Source organism: Schistocerca piceifrons, unplaced genomic scaffold (assembly GCF_021461385.2).
Source record: "Schistocerca piceifrons isolate TAMUIC-IGC-003096 unplaced genomic scaffold, iqSchPice1.1 HiC_scaffold_1053, whole genome shotgun sequence".
Taxonomy (NCBI): Eukaryota; Metazoa; Arthropoda; class Insecta; order Orthoptera; family Acrididae; genus Schistocerca; species Schistocerca piceifrons.
Genome location: NW_025726856.1, coordinates 141,335 through 153,501, shown reverse-complemented (window position 1 = coordinate 153,501; position 12,167 = coordinate 141,335). Strand labels below are relative to the sequence as shown.

The 12,167-nt window shown below is 52.2% G+C and overlaps 25 non-coding genes across 25 annotated transcripts; 20 read left to right on the top strand and 5 right to left on the bottom strand.

The window, feature by feature from the left end:
* Positions 1–662: 662 nt before the first annotated feature.
* On the top strand, positions 663–735 carry Trnam-cau. The gene has a single exon. It is a non-coding gene; the product is annotated as a tRNA-Met (tRNA).
* A 308-nt stretch (positions 736–1,043) lies between these two features.
* On the top strand, positions 1,044–1,115 carry Trnae-uuc. Its single transcript has one exon. It is a non-coding gene; the product is annotated as a tRNA-Glu (tRNA).
* Positions 1,116–1,411: 296 nt separating this feature from the next.
* Positions 1,412–1,484, top strand: Trnak-uuu. Its single transcript has one exon. It is a non-coding gene; the product is annotated as a tRNA-Lys (tRNA).
* Positions 1,485–1,624: 140 nt separating this feature from the next.
* Positions 1,625–1,706, top strand: Trnas-aga. The gene has a single exon. It is a non-coding gene; the product is annotated as a tRNA-Ser (tRNA).
* A 276-nt stretch (positions 1,707–1,982) lies between these two features.
* Positions 1,983–2,054, bottom strand: Trnag-ucc. Its single transcript has one exon. It is a non-coding gene; the product is annotated as a tRNA-Gly (tRNA).
* A 977-nt stretch (positions 2,055–3,031) lies between these two features.
* On the top strand, positions 3,032–3,104 carry Trnam-cau. Its single transcript has one exon. It is a non-coding gene; the product is annotated as a tRNA-Met (tRNA).
* A 308-nt stretch (positions 3,105–3,412) lies between these two features.
* On the top strand, positions 3,413–3,484 carry Trnae-uuc. The gene has a single exon. It is a non-coding gene; the product is annotated as a tRNA-Glu (tRNA).
* A 296-nt stretch (positions 3,485–3,780) lies between these two features.
* Positions 3,781–3,853, top strand: Trnak-uuu. The gene has a single exon. It is a non-coding gene; the product is annotated as a tRNA-Lys (tRNA).
* Positions 3,854–3,992: 139 nt separating this feature from the next.
* Trnas-aga lies at positions 3,993–4,074 on the top strand. The gene has a single exon. It is a non-coding gene; the product is annotated as a tRNA-Ser (tRNA).
* Positions 4,075–4,350: 276 nt separating this feature from the next.
* On the bottom strand, positions 4,351–4,422 carry Trnag-ucc. Its single transcript has one exon. It is a non-coding gene; the product is annotated as a tRNA-Gly (tRNA).
* Positions 4,423–5,399: 977 nt separating this feature from the next.
* Positions 5,400–5,472, top strand: Trnam-cau. The gene has a single exon. It is a non-coding gene; the product is annotated as a tRNA-Met (tRNA).
* Positions 5,473–5,780: 308 nt separating this feature from the next.
* Trnae-uuc lies at positions 5,781–5,852 on the top strand. Its single transcript has one exon. It is a non-coding gene; the product is annotated as a tRNA-Glu (tRNA).
* Positions 5,853–6,148: 296 nt separating this feature from the next.
* Positions 6,149–6,221, top strand: Trnak-uuu. The gene has a single exon. It is a non-coding gene; the product is annotated as a tRNA-Lys (tRNA).
* Positions 6,222–6,360: 139 nt separating this feature from the next.
* Trnas-aga lies at positions 6,361–6,442 on the top strand. Its single transcript has one exon. It is a non-coding gene; the product is annotated as a tRNA-Ser (tRNA).
* A 276-nt stretch (positions 6,443–6,718) lies between these two features.
* On the bottom strand, positions 6,719–6,790 carry Trnag-ucc. The gene has a single exon. It is a non-coding gene; the product is annotated as a tRNA-Gly (tRNA).
* Positions 6,791–7,767: 977 nt separating this feature from the next.
* Positions 7,768–7,840, top strand: Trnam-cau. Its single transcript has one exon. It is a non-coding gene; the product is annotated as a tRNA-Met (tRNA).
* A 308-nt stretch (positions 7,841–8,148) lies between these two features.
* Trnae-uuc lies at positions 8,149–8,220 on the top strand. Its single transcript has one exon. It is a non-coding gene; the product is annotated as a tRNA-Glu (tRNA).
* Positions 8,221–8,516: 296 nt separating this feature from the next.
* On the top strand, positions 8,517–8,589 carry Trnak-uuu. Its single transcript has one exon. It is a non-coding gene; the product is annotated as a tRNA-Lys (tRNA).
* A 139-nt stretch (positions 8,590–8,728) lies between these two features.
* Trnas-aga lies at positions 8,729–8,810 on the top strand. Its single transcript has one exon. It is a non-coding gene; the product is annotated as a tRNA-Ser (tRNA).
* A 276-nt stretch (positions 8,811–9,086) lies between these two features.
* Positions 9,087–9,158, bottom strand: Trnag-ucc. The gene has a single exon. It is a non-coding gene; the product is annotated as a tRNA-Gly (tRNA).
* Positions 9,159–10,135: 977 nt separating this feature from the next.
* On the top strand, positions 10,136–10,208 carry Trnam-cau. The gene has a single exon. It is a non-coding gene; the product is annotated as a tRNA-Met (tRNA).
* A 308-nt stretch (positions 10,209–10,516) lies between these two features.
* Trnae-uuc lies at positions 10,517–10,588 on the top strand. The gene has a single exon. It is a non-coding gene; the product is annotated as a tRNA-Glu (tRNA).
* A 296-nt stretch (positions 10,589–10,884) lies between these two features.
* Trnak-uuu lies at positions 10,885–10,957 on the top strand. The gene has a single exon. It is a non-coding gene; the product is annotated as a tRNA-Lys (tRNA).
* A 139-nt stretch (positions 10,958–11,096) lies between these two features.
* Trnas-aga lies at positions 11,097–11,178 on the top strand. Its single transcript has one exon. It is a non-coding gene; the product is annotated as a tRNA-Ser (tRNA).
* A 276-nt stretch (positions 11,179–11,454) lies between these two features.
* On the bottom strand, positions 11,455–11,526 carry Trnag-ucc. The gene has a single exon. It is a non-coding gene; the product is annotated as a tRNA-Gly (tRNA).
* Between the last annotated feature and the right edge of the window lie 641 nt (positions 11,527–12,167).

Sequence of the window (12,167 nt, the reverse complement as noted above, 5' to 3'; positions counted from 1 at the left end):
GCAGCTTGACGAGCATCGCTGGTTCAATGGCATGTGCCTCAGTAGTGCAGTAGGCAGCGCGTAAGTCTCATAATCTTAAGGCTTGCCGGCACGATAGCTCAGCGTGTTCGGTCTGAGAGTTATCTGCCCTCTGTAATAAAAGACCGAGTCAACGATGAACTTGAACGGGCGCCATCGGACGTCCGCCCCCAACAAATGCAACGAAAGAAATGAGAAGAAAAAAAAAAAATTGGTGAATGCTCGCTTAGCATGCGGACGGCCCGGGTTCGATTCCCGGCCGATGCATCGTTCTGCTGTTCTCGCTATAATGCTGCCGCGCCGATTCCTCGCCTGAGCTGCGTCAGCCTCAGGAATGTATAGCAGGATTCGCTGTGAGAGGAACCATACACGCAGCACGCAATAGACCGTACTTGAACGGTCGTATGCTATTTCTGAACTCTGACGTCGGCCTGTCCCAACAGGCCGCTGTGTTCAGGTGCCGCAAGGGCGATGTACTGTAACCTCGGGCAGTGCTGCGTTCCGTTGAAAAAACTGCGGCAGCAGTTTAATCTAGCAAGTAGGGAAAGCACGTGTAGCAACACAACAGATTCTTGAGAAAGCGCGAACTGTCTATCTCTAATATGAGAGACTTACCAAGTTTCCTGTAACGTTACTTGCAACGTGCCTCGGTAGCGCAGTAGGTAGCGCGTAAGTCTCATAATCTTAAGGTCGTGAGTTCGATCCTCACCCGGGGCATTTAATTTGCTGTACATCATGGCTGAATTAACGGCGTTGCTGTTGCTAGGGAACGAACTTAATTGTCGTTCGTTATCCATAAGGAGTCTACGCCTCAGCGTCAATACGTTTATTTCCAATTATGACAACGTACAACTTTGATCTTTCTCCTCCCTTGTTAGGAGTAAAATAATGAATAGTCAATTTCGGGCTGTGCGCCATGCCAGTCTGTAGGCGCAAATATGCTCGCAAACGGAGAACTGCACTGAGTCCAGATTCAGCACGAAATACGAGAGGAGACGGAGAAAACCTCACGCTTATCGAGCAAATCCGGTGTGGTCTAGTGGCTAGGATACCTGGCTTTCACCCAGGAGGCCCGGGTTCGATTCCCGGTACCGGAACGGAAGTTTTTGCGCACACAACGCTCCATGTTTTGGCCTTCGAACTGTCGTTTGTCGCCCACCTTCCGAAGCTTCGACCGAACGTAATCGGGGAAAACAGGCACATGATGCAATTACTGTCGGCACCGGAATAAAGGGAGAAGAGGCACTGGTCCGTGGTTGGGCTGCTACCAGCGTCAGTGGGAAGTCGGTGAAGTCGCCAGTTGCGCCAGAAGCCAGAAATTACCGTAGTACGCCTACACACGCGTTCCAGTTATTTACATTGCTTGCAGCCGCTCCATCCACAACGAGCGTGAGCCCGGATAGCTCAGTCGGTAGAGCATTAGGCTTTTAACCTAAGGGTCCAGGGTTCAAGTCCCTGTCCGGGCGAAGATTTTAACGTTTCCGTAATGGCTCGTCTCGTAGCGATGGTAGCCCTGCCGTAATCAGTGCACGGAGTTCGTTTCCTGTCAACATTCTGCGCAGGACCGGTTGGATTTTTCACGATTCCAGGGAAACTTGGGTTACGAGCAGTCGTGGCCGAGTGGTTAAGGCGTCTGACTAGAAATCAGATTCCCTCTGGGAGCGTAGGTTCGAGTCCTACCGACTGCGTCGGATTTTTCTTTTTTTTGTTTAAGAACAACGAGCAGAAAATTTCGCAGATTGCCTGTCGTTTTGGTACCTCTCCACACCTCGCCTCTCACAGCCGTTTATAGTGCCTGTCCTTTTGATAAGGGCGAATTCCAAGCGTCAGCTTTCGCGTCAGCCGAGCAAAGTCGGGACAAGTCGGGACATACTACAGGATGGTCTGCGTGGAGCTACGACGAAAAAAACCTTCATTTAACAGCACCTGGCTCACATACTCATACGAAAAAAACTAGCGCCATTTGCGGTGGCCGGGAATCGAACCCGGATCAACTGCTTGGAAGGCAACTATGCTCACCATTACACCACCACCGCACAGCCGCTGCTCGCAACGCCCCGCTGTGTCGGCTTCCTGCCCGCCAGCAGCGGCCCACGGTGATAGTAGCTGCAGGCGCTTTTCGAGGTAGGAGGGTGCATCCACACGCATTCGGGTAGCGCCTCCACGCACGCTGCGTCTTTGGGCAAGACTAGTCGCCGCGGCCGCAAGGTTACTCACACGATAGAGATGAGCATTCGTTTTAAGGCAGTGTAGTGGAGCACTCCGCGTGTGTAGCACTTTTTTCGGTTGTATCCGACGTCGCTGGGTGGCAATCCCACTTTCCCCTGCAGAAAAGTGCTCGGGAAGCACGGGCAGCTTGACGAGCATCGCTGGTTCAATGGCATGTGCCTCAGTAGTGCAGTAGGCAGCGCGTAAGTCTCATAATCTTAAGGCTTGCCGGCACGATAGCTCAGCGTGTTCGGTCTGAGAGTTATCTGCCCTCTGTAATAAAAGACCGAGTCAACGATGAACTTGAACGGGCGCCATCGGACGTCCGCCCCCAACAAATGCAACGAAAGAAATGAGAAGAAAAAAAAAAAATTGGTGAATGCTCGCTTAGCATGCGGACGGCCCGGGTTCGATTCCCGGCCGATGCATCGTTCTGCTGTTCTCGCTATAATGCTGCCGCGCCGATTCCTCGCCTGAGCTGCGTCAGCCTCAGGAATGTATAGCAGGATTCGCTGTGAGAGGAACCATACACGCAGCACGCAATAGACCGTACTTGAACGGTCGTATGCTATTTCTGAACTCTGACGTCGGCCTGTCCCAACAGGCCGCTGTGTTCAGGTGCCGCAAGGGCGATGTACTGTAACCTCGGGCAGTGCTGCGTTCCGTTGAAAAAACTGCGGCAGCAGTTTAATCTAGCAAGTAGGGAAAGCACGTGTAGCAACACAACAGATTCTTGAGAAAGCGCGAACTGTCTATCTCTAATATGAGAGACTTACCAAGTTTCCTGTAACGTTACTTGCAACGTGCCTCGGTAGCGCAGTAGGTAGCGCGTAAGTCTCATAATCTTAAGGTCGTGAGTTCGATCCTCACCCGGGGCATTTAATTTGCTGTACATCATGGCTGAATTAACGGCGTTGCTGTTGCTAGGGAACGAACTTAATTGTCGTTCGTTATCCATAAGGAGTCTACGCCTCAGCGTCAATACGTTTATTTCCAATTATGACAACGTACAACTTTGATCTTTCTCCTCCCTTGTTAGGAGTAAAATAATGAATAGTCAATTTCGGGCTGTGCGCCATGCCAGTCTGTAGGCGCAAATATGCTCGCAAACGGAGAACTGCACTGAGTCCAGATTCAGCACGAAATACGAGAGGAGACGGAGAAAACCTCACGCTTATCGAGCAAATCCGGTGTGGTCTAGTGGCTAGGATACCTGGCTTTCACCCAGGAGGCCCGGGTTCGATTCCCGGTACCGGAACGGAAGTTTTTGCGCACACAACGCTCCATGTTTTGGCCTTCGAACTGTCGTTTGTCGCCCACCTTCCGAAGCTTCGACCGAACGTAATCGGGGAAAACAGGCACATGATGCAATTACTGTCGGCACCGGAATAAAGGGAGAAGAGGCACTGGTCCGTGGTTGGGCTGCTACCAGCGTCAGTGGGAAGTCGGTGAAGTCGCCAGTTGCGCCAGAAGCCAGAAATTACCGTAGTACGCCTACACACGCGTTCCAGTTATTTACATTGCTTGCAGCCGCTCCATCCACAACGAGCGTGAGCCCGGATAGCTCAGTCGGTAGAGCATTAGGCTTTTAACCTAAGGGTCCAGGGTTCAAGTCCCTGTCCGGGCGAAGATTTTAACGTTTCCGTAATGGCTCGTCTCGTAGCGATGGTAGCCCTGCCGTAATCAGTGCACGGAGTTCGTTTCCTGTCAACATTCTGCGCAGACCGGTTGGATTTTTCACGATTCCAGGGAAACTTGGGTTACGAGCAGTCGTGGCCGAGTGGTTAAGGCGTCTGACTAGAAATCAGATTCCCTCTGGGAGCGTAGGTTCGAGTCCTACCGACTGCGTCGGATTTTTCTTTTTTTTGTTTAAGAACAACGAGCAGAAAATTTCGCAGATTGCCTGTCGTTTTGGTACCTCTCCACACCTCGCCTCTCACAGCCGTTTATAGTGCCTGTCCTTTTGATAAGGGCGAATTCCAAGCGTCAGCTTTCGCGTCAGCCGAGCAAAGTCGGGACAAGTCGGGACATACTACAGGATGGTCTGCGTGGAGCTACGACGAAAAAAACCTTCATTTAACAGCACCTGGCTCACATACTCATACGAAAAAAACTAGCGCCATTTGCGGTGGCCGGGAATCGAACCCGGATCAACTGCTTGGAAGGCAACTATGCTCACCATTACACCACCACCGCACAGCCGCTGCTCGCAACGCCCCGCTGTGTCGGCTTCCTGCCCGCCAGCAGCGGCCCACGGTGATAGTAGCTGCAGGCGCTTTTCGAGGTAGGAGGGTGCATCCACACGCATTCGGGTAGCGCCTCCACGCACGCTGCGTCTTTGGGCAAGACTAGTCGCCGCGGCCGCAAGGTTACTCACACGATAGAGATGAGCATTCGTTTTAAGGCAGTGTAGTGGAGCACTCCGCGTGTGTAGCACTTTTTTCGGTTGTATCCGACGTCGCTGGGTGGCAATCCCACTTTCCCCTGCAGAAAAGTGCTCGGGAAGCACGGGCAGCTTGACGAGCATCGCTGGTTCAATGGCATGTGCCTCAGTAGTGCAGTAGGCAGCGCGTAAGTCTCATAATCTTAAGGCTTGCCGGCACGATAGCTCAGCGTGTTCGGTCTGAGAGTTATCTGCCCTCTGTAATAAAAGACCGAGTCAACGATGAACTTGAACGGGCGCCATCGGACGTCCGCCCCCAACAAATGCAACGAAAGAAATGAGAAGAAAAAAAAAAAATTGGTGAATGCTCGCTTAGCATGCGGACGGCCCGGGTTCGATTCCCGGCCGATGCATCGTTCTGCTGTTCTCGCTATAATGCTGCCGCGCCGATTCCTCGCCTGAGCTGCGTCAGCCTCAGGAATGTATAGCAGGATTCGCTGTGAGAGGAACCATACACGCAGCACGCAATAGACCGTACTTGAACGGTCGTATGCTATTTCTGAACTCTGACGTCGGCCTGTCCCAACAGGCCGCTGTGTTCAGGTGCCGCAAGGGCGATGTACTGTAACCTCGGGCAGTGCTGCGTTCCGTTGAAAAAACTGCGGCAGCAGTTTAATCTAGCAAGTAGGGAAAGCACGTGTAGCAACACAACAGATTCTTGAGAAAGCGCGAACTGTCTATCTCTAATATGAGAGACTTACCAAGTTTCCTGTAACGTTACTTGCAACGTGCCTCGGTAGCGCAGTAGGTAGCGCGTAAGTCTCATAATCTTAAGGTCGTGAGTTCGATCCTCACCCGGGGCATTTAATTTGCTGTACATCATGGCTGAATTAACGGCGTTGCTGTTGCTAGGGAACGAACTTAATTGTCGTTCGTTATCCATAAGGAGTCTACGCCTCAGCGTCAATACGTTTATTTCCAATTATGACAACGTACAACTTTGATCTTTCTCCTCCCTTGTTAGGAGTAAAATAATGAATAGTCAATTTCGGGCTGTGCGCCATGCCAGTCTGTAGGCGCAAATATGCTCGCAAACGGAGAACTGCACTGAGTCCAGATTCAGCACGAAATACGAGAGGAGACGGAGAAAACCTCACGCTTATCGAGCAAATCCGGTGTGGTCTAGTGGCTAGGATACCTGGCTTTCACCCAGGAGGCCCGGGTTCGATTCCCGGTACCGGAACGGAAGTTTTTGCGCACACAACGCTCCATGTTTTGGCCTTCGAACTGTCGTTTGTCGCCCACCTTCCGAAGCTTCGACCGAACGTAATCGGGGAAAACAGGCACATGATGCAATTACTGTCGGCACCGGAATAAAGGGAGAAGAGGCACTGGTCCGTGGTTGGGCTGCTACCAGCGTCAGTGGGAAGTCGGTGAAGTCGCCAGTTGCGCCAGAAGCCAGAAATTACCGTAGTACGCCTACACACGCGTTCCAGTTATTTACATTGCTTGCAGCCGCTCCATCCACAACGAGCGTGAGCCCGGATAGCTCAGTCGGTAGAGCATTAGGCTTTTAACCTAAGGGTCCAGGGTTCAAGTCCCTGTCCGGGCGAAGATTTTAACGTTTCCGTAATGGCTCGTCTCGTAGCGATGGTAGCCCTGCCGTAATCAGTGCACGGAGTTCGTTTCCTGTCAACATTCTGCGCAGACCGGTTGGATTTTTCACGATTCCAGGGAAACTTGGGTTACGAGCAGTCGTGGCCGAGTGGTTAAGGCGTCTGACTAGAAATCAGATTCCCTCTGGGAGCGTAGGTTCGAGTCCTACCGACTGCGTCGGATTTTTCTTTTTTTTGTTTAAGAACAACGAGCAGAAAATTTCGCAGATTGCCTGTCGTTTTGGTACCTCTCCACACCTCGCCTCTCACAGCCGTTTATAGTGCCTGTCCTTTTGATAAGGGCGAATTCCAAGCGTCAGCTTTCGCGTCAGCCGAGCAAAGTCGGGACAAGTCGGGACATACTACAGGATGGTCTGCGTGGAGCTACGACGAAAAAAACCTTCATTTAACAGCACCTGGCTCACATACTCATACGAAAAAAACTAGCGCCATTTGCGGTGGCCGGGAATCGAACCCGGATCAACTGCTTGGAAGGCAACTATGCTCACCATTACACCACCACCGCACAGCCGCTGCTCGCAACGCCCCGCTGTGTCGGCTTCCTGCCCGCCAGCAGCGGCCCACGGTGATAGTAGCTGCAGGCGCTTTTCGAGGTAGGAGGGTGCATCCACACGCATTCGGGTAGCGCCTCCACGCACGCTGCGTCTTTGGGCAAGACTAGTCGCCGCGGCCGCAAGGTTACTCACACGATAGAGATGAGCATTCGTTTTAAGGCAGTGTAGTGGAGCACTCCGCGTGTGTAGCACTTTTTTCGGTTGTATCCGACGTCGCTGGGTGGCAATCCCACTTTCCCCTGCAGAAAAGTGCTCGGGAAGCACGGGCAGCTTGACGAGCATCGCTGGTTCAATGGCATGTGCCTCAGTAGTGCAGTAGGCAGCGCGTAAGTCTCATAATCTTAAGGCTTGCCGGCAACATAGCTCAGCGTGTTCGGTCTGAGAGTTATCTGCCCTCTGTAATAAAAGACCGAGTCAACGATGAACTTGAACGGGCGCCATCGGACGTCCGCCCCCAACAAATGCAACGAAAGAAATGAGAAGAAAAAAAAAAAATTGGTGAATGCTCGCTTAGCATGCGGACGGCCCGGGTTCGATTCCCGGCCGATGCATCGTTCTGCTGTTCTCGCTATAATGCTGCCGCGCCGATTCCTCGCCTGAGCTGCGTCAGCCTCAGGAATGTATAGCAGGATTCGCTGTGAGAGGAACCATACACGCAGCACGCAATAGACCGTACTTGAACGGTCGTATGCTATTTCTGAACTCTGACGTCGGCCTGTCCCAACAGGCCGCTGTGTTCAGGTGCCGCAAGGGCGATGTACTGTAACCTCGGGCAGTGCTGCGTTCCGTTGAAAAAACTGCGGCAGCAGTTTAATCTAGCAAGTAGGGAAAGCACGTGTAGCAACACAACAGATTCTTGAGAAAGCGCGAACTGTCTATCTCTAATATGAGAGACTTACCAAGTTTCCTGTAACGTTACTTGCAACGTGCCTCGGTAGCGCAGTAGGTAGCGCGTAAGTCTCATAGTCTTAAGGTCGTGAGTTCGATCCTCACCCGGGGCATTTAATTTGCTGTACATCATGGCTGAATTAACGGCGTTGCTGTTGCTAGGGAACGAACTTAATTGTCGTTCGTTATCCATAAGGAGTCTACGCCTCAGCGTCAATACGTTTATTTCCAATTATGACAACGTACAACTTTGATCTTTCTCCTCCCTTGTTAGGAGTAAAATAATGAATAGTCAATTTCGGGCTGTGCGCCATGCCAGTCTGTAGGCGCAAATATGCTCGCAAACGGAGAACTGCACTGAGTCCAGATTCAGCACGAAATACGAGAGGAGACGGAGAAAACCTCACGCTTATCGAGCAAATCCGGTGTGGTCTAGTGGCTAGGATACCTGGCTTTCACCCAGGAGGCCCGGGTTCCATTCCCGGTACCGGAACGGAAGTTTTTGCGCACACAACGCTCCATGTTTTGGCCTTCGAACTGTCGTTTGTCGCCCACCTTCCGAAGCTTCGACCGAACGTAATCGGGGAAAACAGGCACATGATGCAATTACTGTCGGCACCGGAATAAAGGGAGAAGAGGCACTGGTCCGTGGTTGGGCTGCTACCAGCGTCAGTGGGAAGTCGGTGAAGTCGCCAGTTGCGCCAGAAGCCAGAAATTACCGTAGTACGCCTACACACGCGTTCCAGTTATTTACATTGCTTGCAGCCGCTCCATCCACAACGAGCGTGAGCCCGGATAGCTCAGTCGGTAGAGCATTAGGCTTTTAACCTAAGGGTCCAGGGTTCAAGTCCCTGTCCGGGCGAAGATTTTAACGTTTCCGTAATGGCTCGTCTCGTAGCGATGGTAGCCCTGCCGTAATCAGTGCACGGAGTTCGTTTCCTGTCAACATTCTGCGCAGACCGGTTGGATTTTTCACGATTCCAGGGAAGCTTGGGTTACGAGCAGTCGTGGCCGAGTGGTTAAGGCGTCTGACTAGAAATCAGATTCCCTCTGGGAGCGTAGGTTCGAGTCCTACCGACTGCGTCGGATTTTTCTTTTTTTTGTTTAAGAACAACGAGCAGAAAATTTCGCAGATTGCCTGTCGTTTTGGTACCTCTCCACACCTCGCCTCTCACAGCCGTTTATAGTGCCTGTCCTTTTGATAAGGGCGAATTCCAAGCGTCAGCTTTCGCGTCAGCCGAGCAAAGTCGGGACAAGTCGGGACATACTACAGGATGGTCTGCGTGGAGCTACGACGAAAAAAACCTTCATTTAACAGCACCCGGCTCACATACTCATACGAAAAAAACTAGCGCCATTTGCGGTGGCCGGGAATCGAACCCGGATCAACTGCTTGGAAGGCAACTATGCTCACCATTACACCACCACCGCACAGCCGCTGCTCGCAACGCCCCGCTGTGTCGGCTTCCTGCCCGCCAGCAGCGGCCCACGGTGATAGTAGCTGCAGGCGCTTTTCGAGGTAGGAGGGTGCATCCACACGCATTCGGGTAGCGCCTCCACGCACGCTGCGTCTTTGGGCAAGACTAGTCGCCGCGGCCGCAAGGTTACTCACACGATAGAGATGAGCATTCGTTTTAAGGCAGTGTAGTGGAGCACTCCGCGTGTGTAGCACTTTTTTCGGTTGTATCCGACGTCGCTGGGTGGCAATCCCACTTTCCCCTGCAGAAAAGTGCTCGGGAAGCACGGGCAGCTTGACGAGCATCGCTGGTTCAATGGCATGTGCCTCAGTAGTGCAGTAGGCAGCGCGTAAGTCTCATAATCTTAAGGCTTGCCGGCACTATAGCTCAGCGTGTTCGGTCTGAGAGTTATCTGCCCTCTGTAATAAAAGACCGAGTCAACGATGAACTTGAACGGGCGCCATCGGACGTCCGCCCCCAACAAATGCAACGAAAGAAATGAGAAGAAAAAAAAAAAATTGGTGAATGCTCGCTTAGCATGCGGACGGCCCGGGTTCGATTCCCGGCCGATGCATCGTTCTGCTGTTCTCGCTATAATGCTGCCGCGCCGATTCCTCGCCTGAGCTGCGTCAGCCTCAGGAATGTATAGCAGGATTCGCTGTGAGAGGAACCATACACGCAGCACGCAATAGACCGTACTTGAACGGTCGTATGCTATTTCTGAACTCTGACGTCGGCCTGTCCCAACAGGCCGCTGTGTTCAGGTGCCGCAAGGGCGATGTACTGTAACCTCGGGCAGTGCTGCGTTCCGTTGAAAAAACTGCGGCAGCAGTTTAATCTAGCAAGTAGGGAAAGCACGTGTAGCAACACAACAGATTCTTGAGAAAGCGCGAACTGTCTATCTCTAATATGAGAGACTTACCAAGTTTCCTGTAACGTTACTTGCAACGTGCCTCGGTAGCGCAGTAGGTAGCGCGTAAGTCTCATAGTCTTAAGGTCGTGAGTTCGATCCTCACCCGGGGCATTTAATTTGCTGTACATCATGGCTGAATTAACGGCGTTGCTGTTGCTAGGGAACGAACTTAATTGTCGTTCGTTATCCATAAGGAGTCTACGCCTCAGCGTCAATACGTTTATTTCCAATTATGACAACGTACAACTTTGATCTTTCTCCTCCCTTGTTAGGAGTAAAATAATGAATAGTCAATTTCGGGCTGTGCGCCATGCCAGTCTGTAGGCGCAAATATGCTCGCAAACGGAGAACTGCACTGAGTCCAGATTCAGCACGAAATACGAGAGGAGACGGAGAAAAGCTCACGCTTATCGAGCAAATCCGGTGTGGTCTAGTGGCTAGGATACCTGGCTTTCACCCAGGAGGCCCGGGTTCGATTCCCGGTACCGGAACGGAAGTTTTTGCGCACACAACGCTCCATGTTTTGGCCTTCGAACTGTCGTTTGTCGCCCACCTTCCGAAGCTTCGACCGAACGTAATCGGGGAAAACAGGCACATGATGCAATTACTGTCGGCACCGGAATAAAGGGAGAAGAGGCACTGGTCCGTGGTTGGGCTGCTACCAGCGTCAGTGGGAAGTCGGTGAAGTCGCCAGTTGCGCCAGAAGCCAGAAATTACCGTAGTACGCCTACACACGCGTTCCAGTTATTTACATTGCTTGCAGCCGCTCCATCCACAACGAGCGTGAGCCCGGATAGCTCAGTCGGTAGAGCATTAGGCTTTTAACCTAAGGGTCCAGGGTTCAAGTCCCTGTCCGGGCGAAGATTTTAACGTTTCCGTAATGGCTCGTCTCGTAGCGATGGTAGCCCTGCCGTAATCAGTGCACGGAGTTCGTTTCCTGTCAACATTCTGCGCAGACCGGTTGGATTTTTCACGATTCCAGGGAAACTTGGGTTACGAGCAGTCGTGGCCGAGTGGTTAAGGCGTCTGACTAGAAATCAGATTCCCTCTGGGAGCGTAGGTTCGAGTCCTACCGACTGCGTCGGATTTTTCTTTTTTTTGTTTAAGAACAACGAGCAGAAAATTTCGCAGATTGCCTGTCGTTTTGGTACCTCTCCACACCTCGCCTCTCACAGCCGTTTATAGTGCCTGTCCTTTTGATAAGGGCGAATTCCAAGCGTCAGCTTTCGCGTCAGCCGAGCAAAGTCGGGACAAGTCGGGACATACTACAGGATGGTCTGCGTGGAGCTACGACGAAAAAAACCTTCATTTAACAGCACCTGGCTCACATACTCATACGAAAAAAACTAGCGCCATTTGCGGTGGCCGGGAATCGAACCCGGATCAACTGCTTGGAAGGCAACTATGCTCACCATTACACCACCACCGCACAGCCGCTGCTCGCAACGCCCCGCTGTGTCGGCTTCCTGCCCGCCAGCAGCGGCCCACGGTGATAGTAGCTGCAGGCGCTTTTCGAGGTAGGAGGGTGCATCCACACGCATTCGGGTAGCGCCTCCACGCACGCTGCGTCTTTGGGCAAGACTAGTCGCCGCGGCCGCAAGGTTACTCACACGATAGAGATGAGCATTCGTTTTAAGGCAGTGTAGTGGAGCACTCCGCGTGTGTAGCACTTTTTTCGGTTGTATCCGACGTCGCTGGGTGGCAATCCCACTTTCCCCTGCAGAAAAGTGCTCGGGAAGCACGGGCAGCTTGACGAGCATCGCTGGTTCAATGGCATGTGCCTCAGTAGTGCAGTAGGCAGCGCGTAAGTCTCATAATCTTAAGGCTTGCCGGCAACATAGCTCAGCGTGTTCGGTCTGAGAGTTATCTGCCCTCTGTAATAAAAGACCGAGTCAACGATGAACTTGAACGGGCGCCATCGGACGTCCGCCCCCAACAAATGCAACGAAAGAAATGAGAAGAAAAAAAAAAAAATTGGTGAATGCTCGCTTAGCATGCGGACGGCCCGGGTTCGATTCCCGGCCGATGCATCGTTCTGCTGTTCTCGCTATAATGCTGCCGCGCCGATTC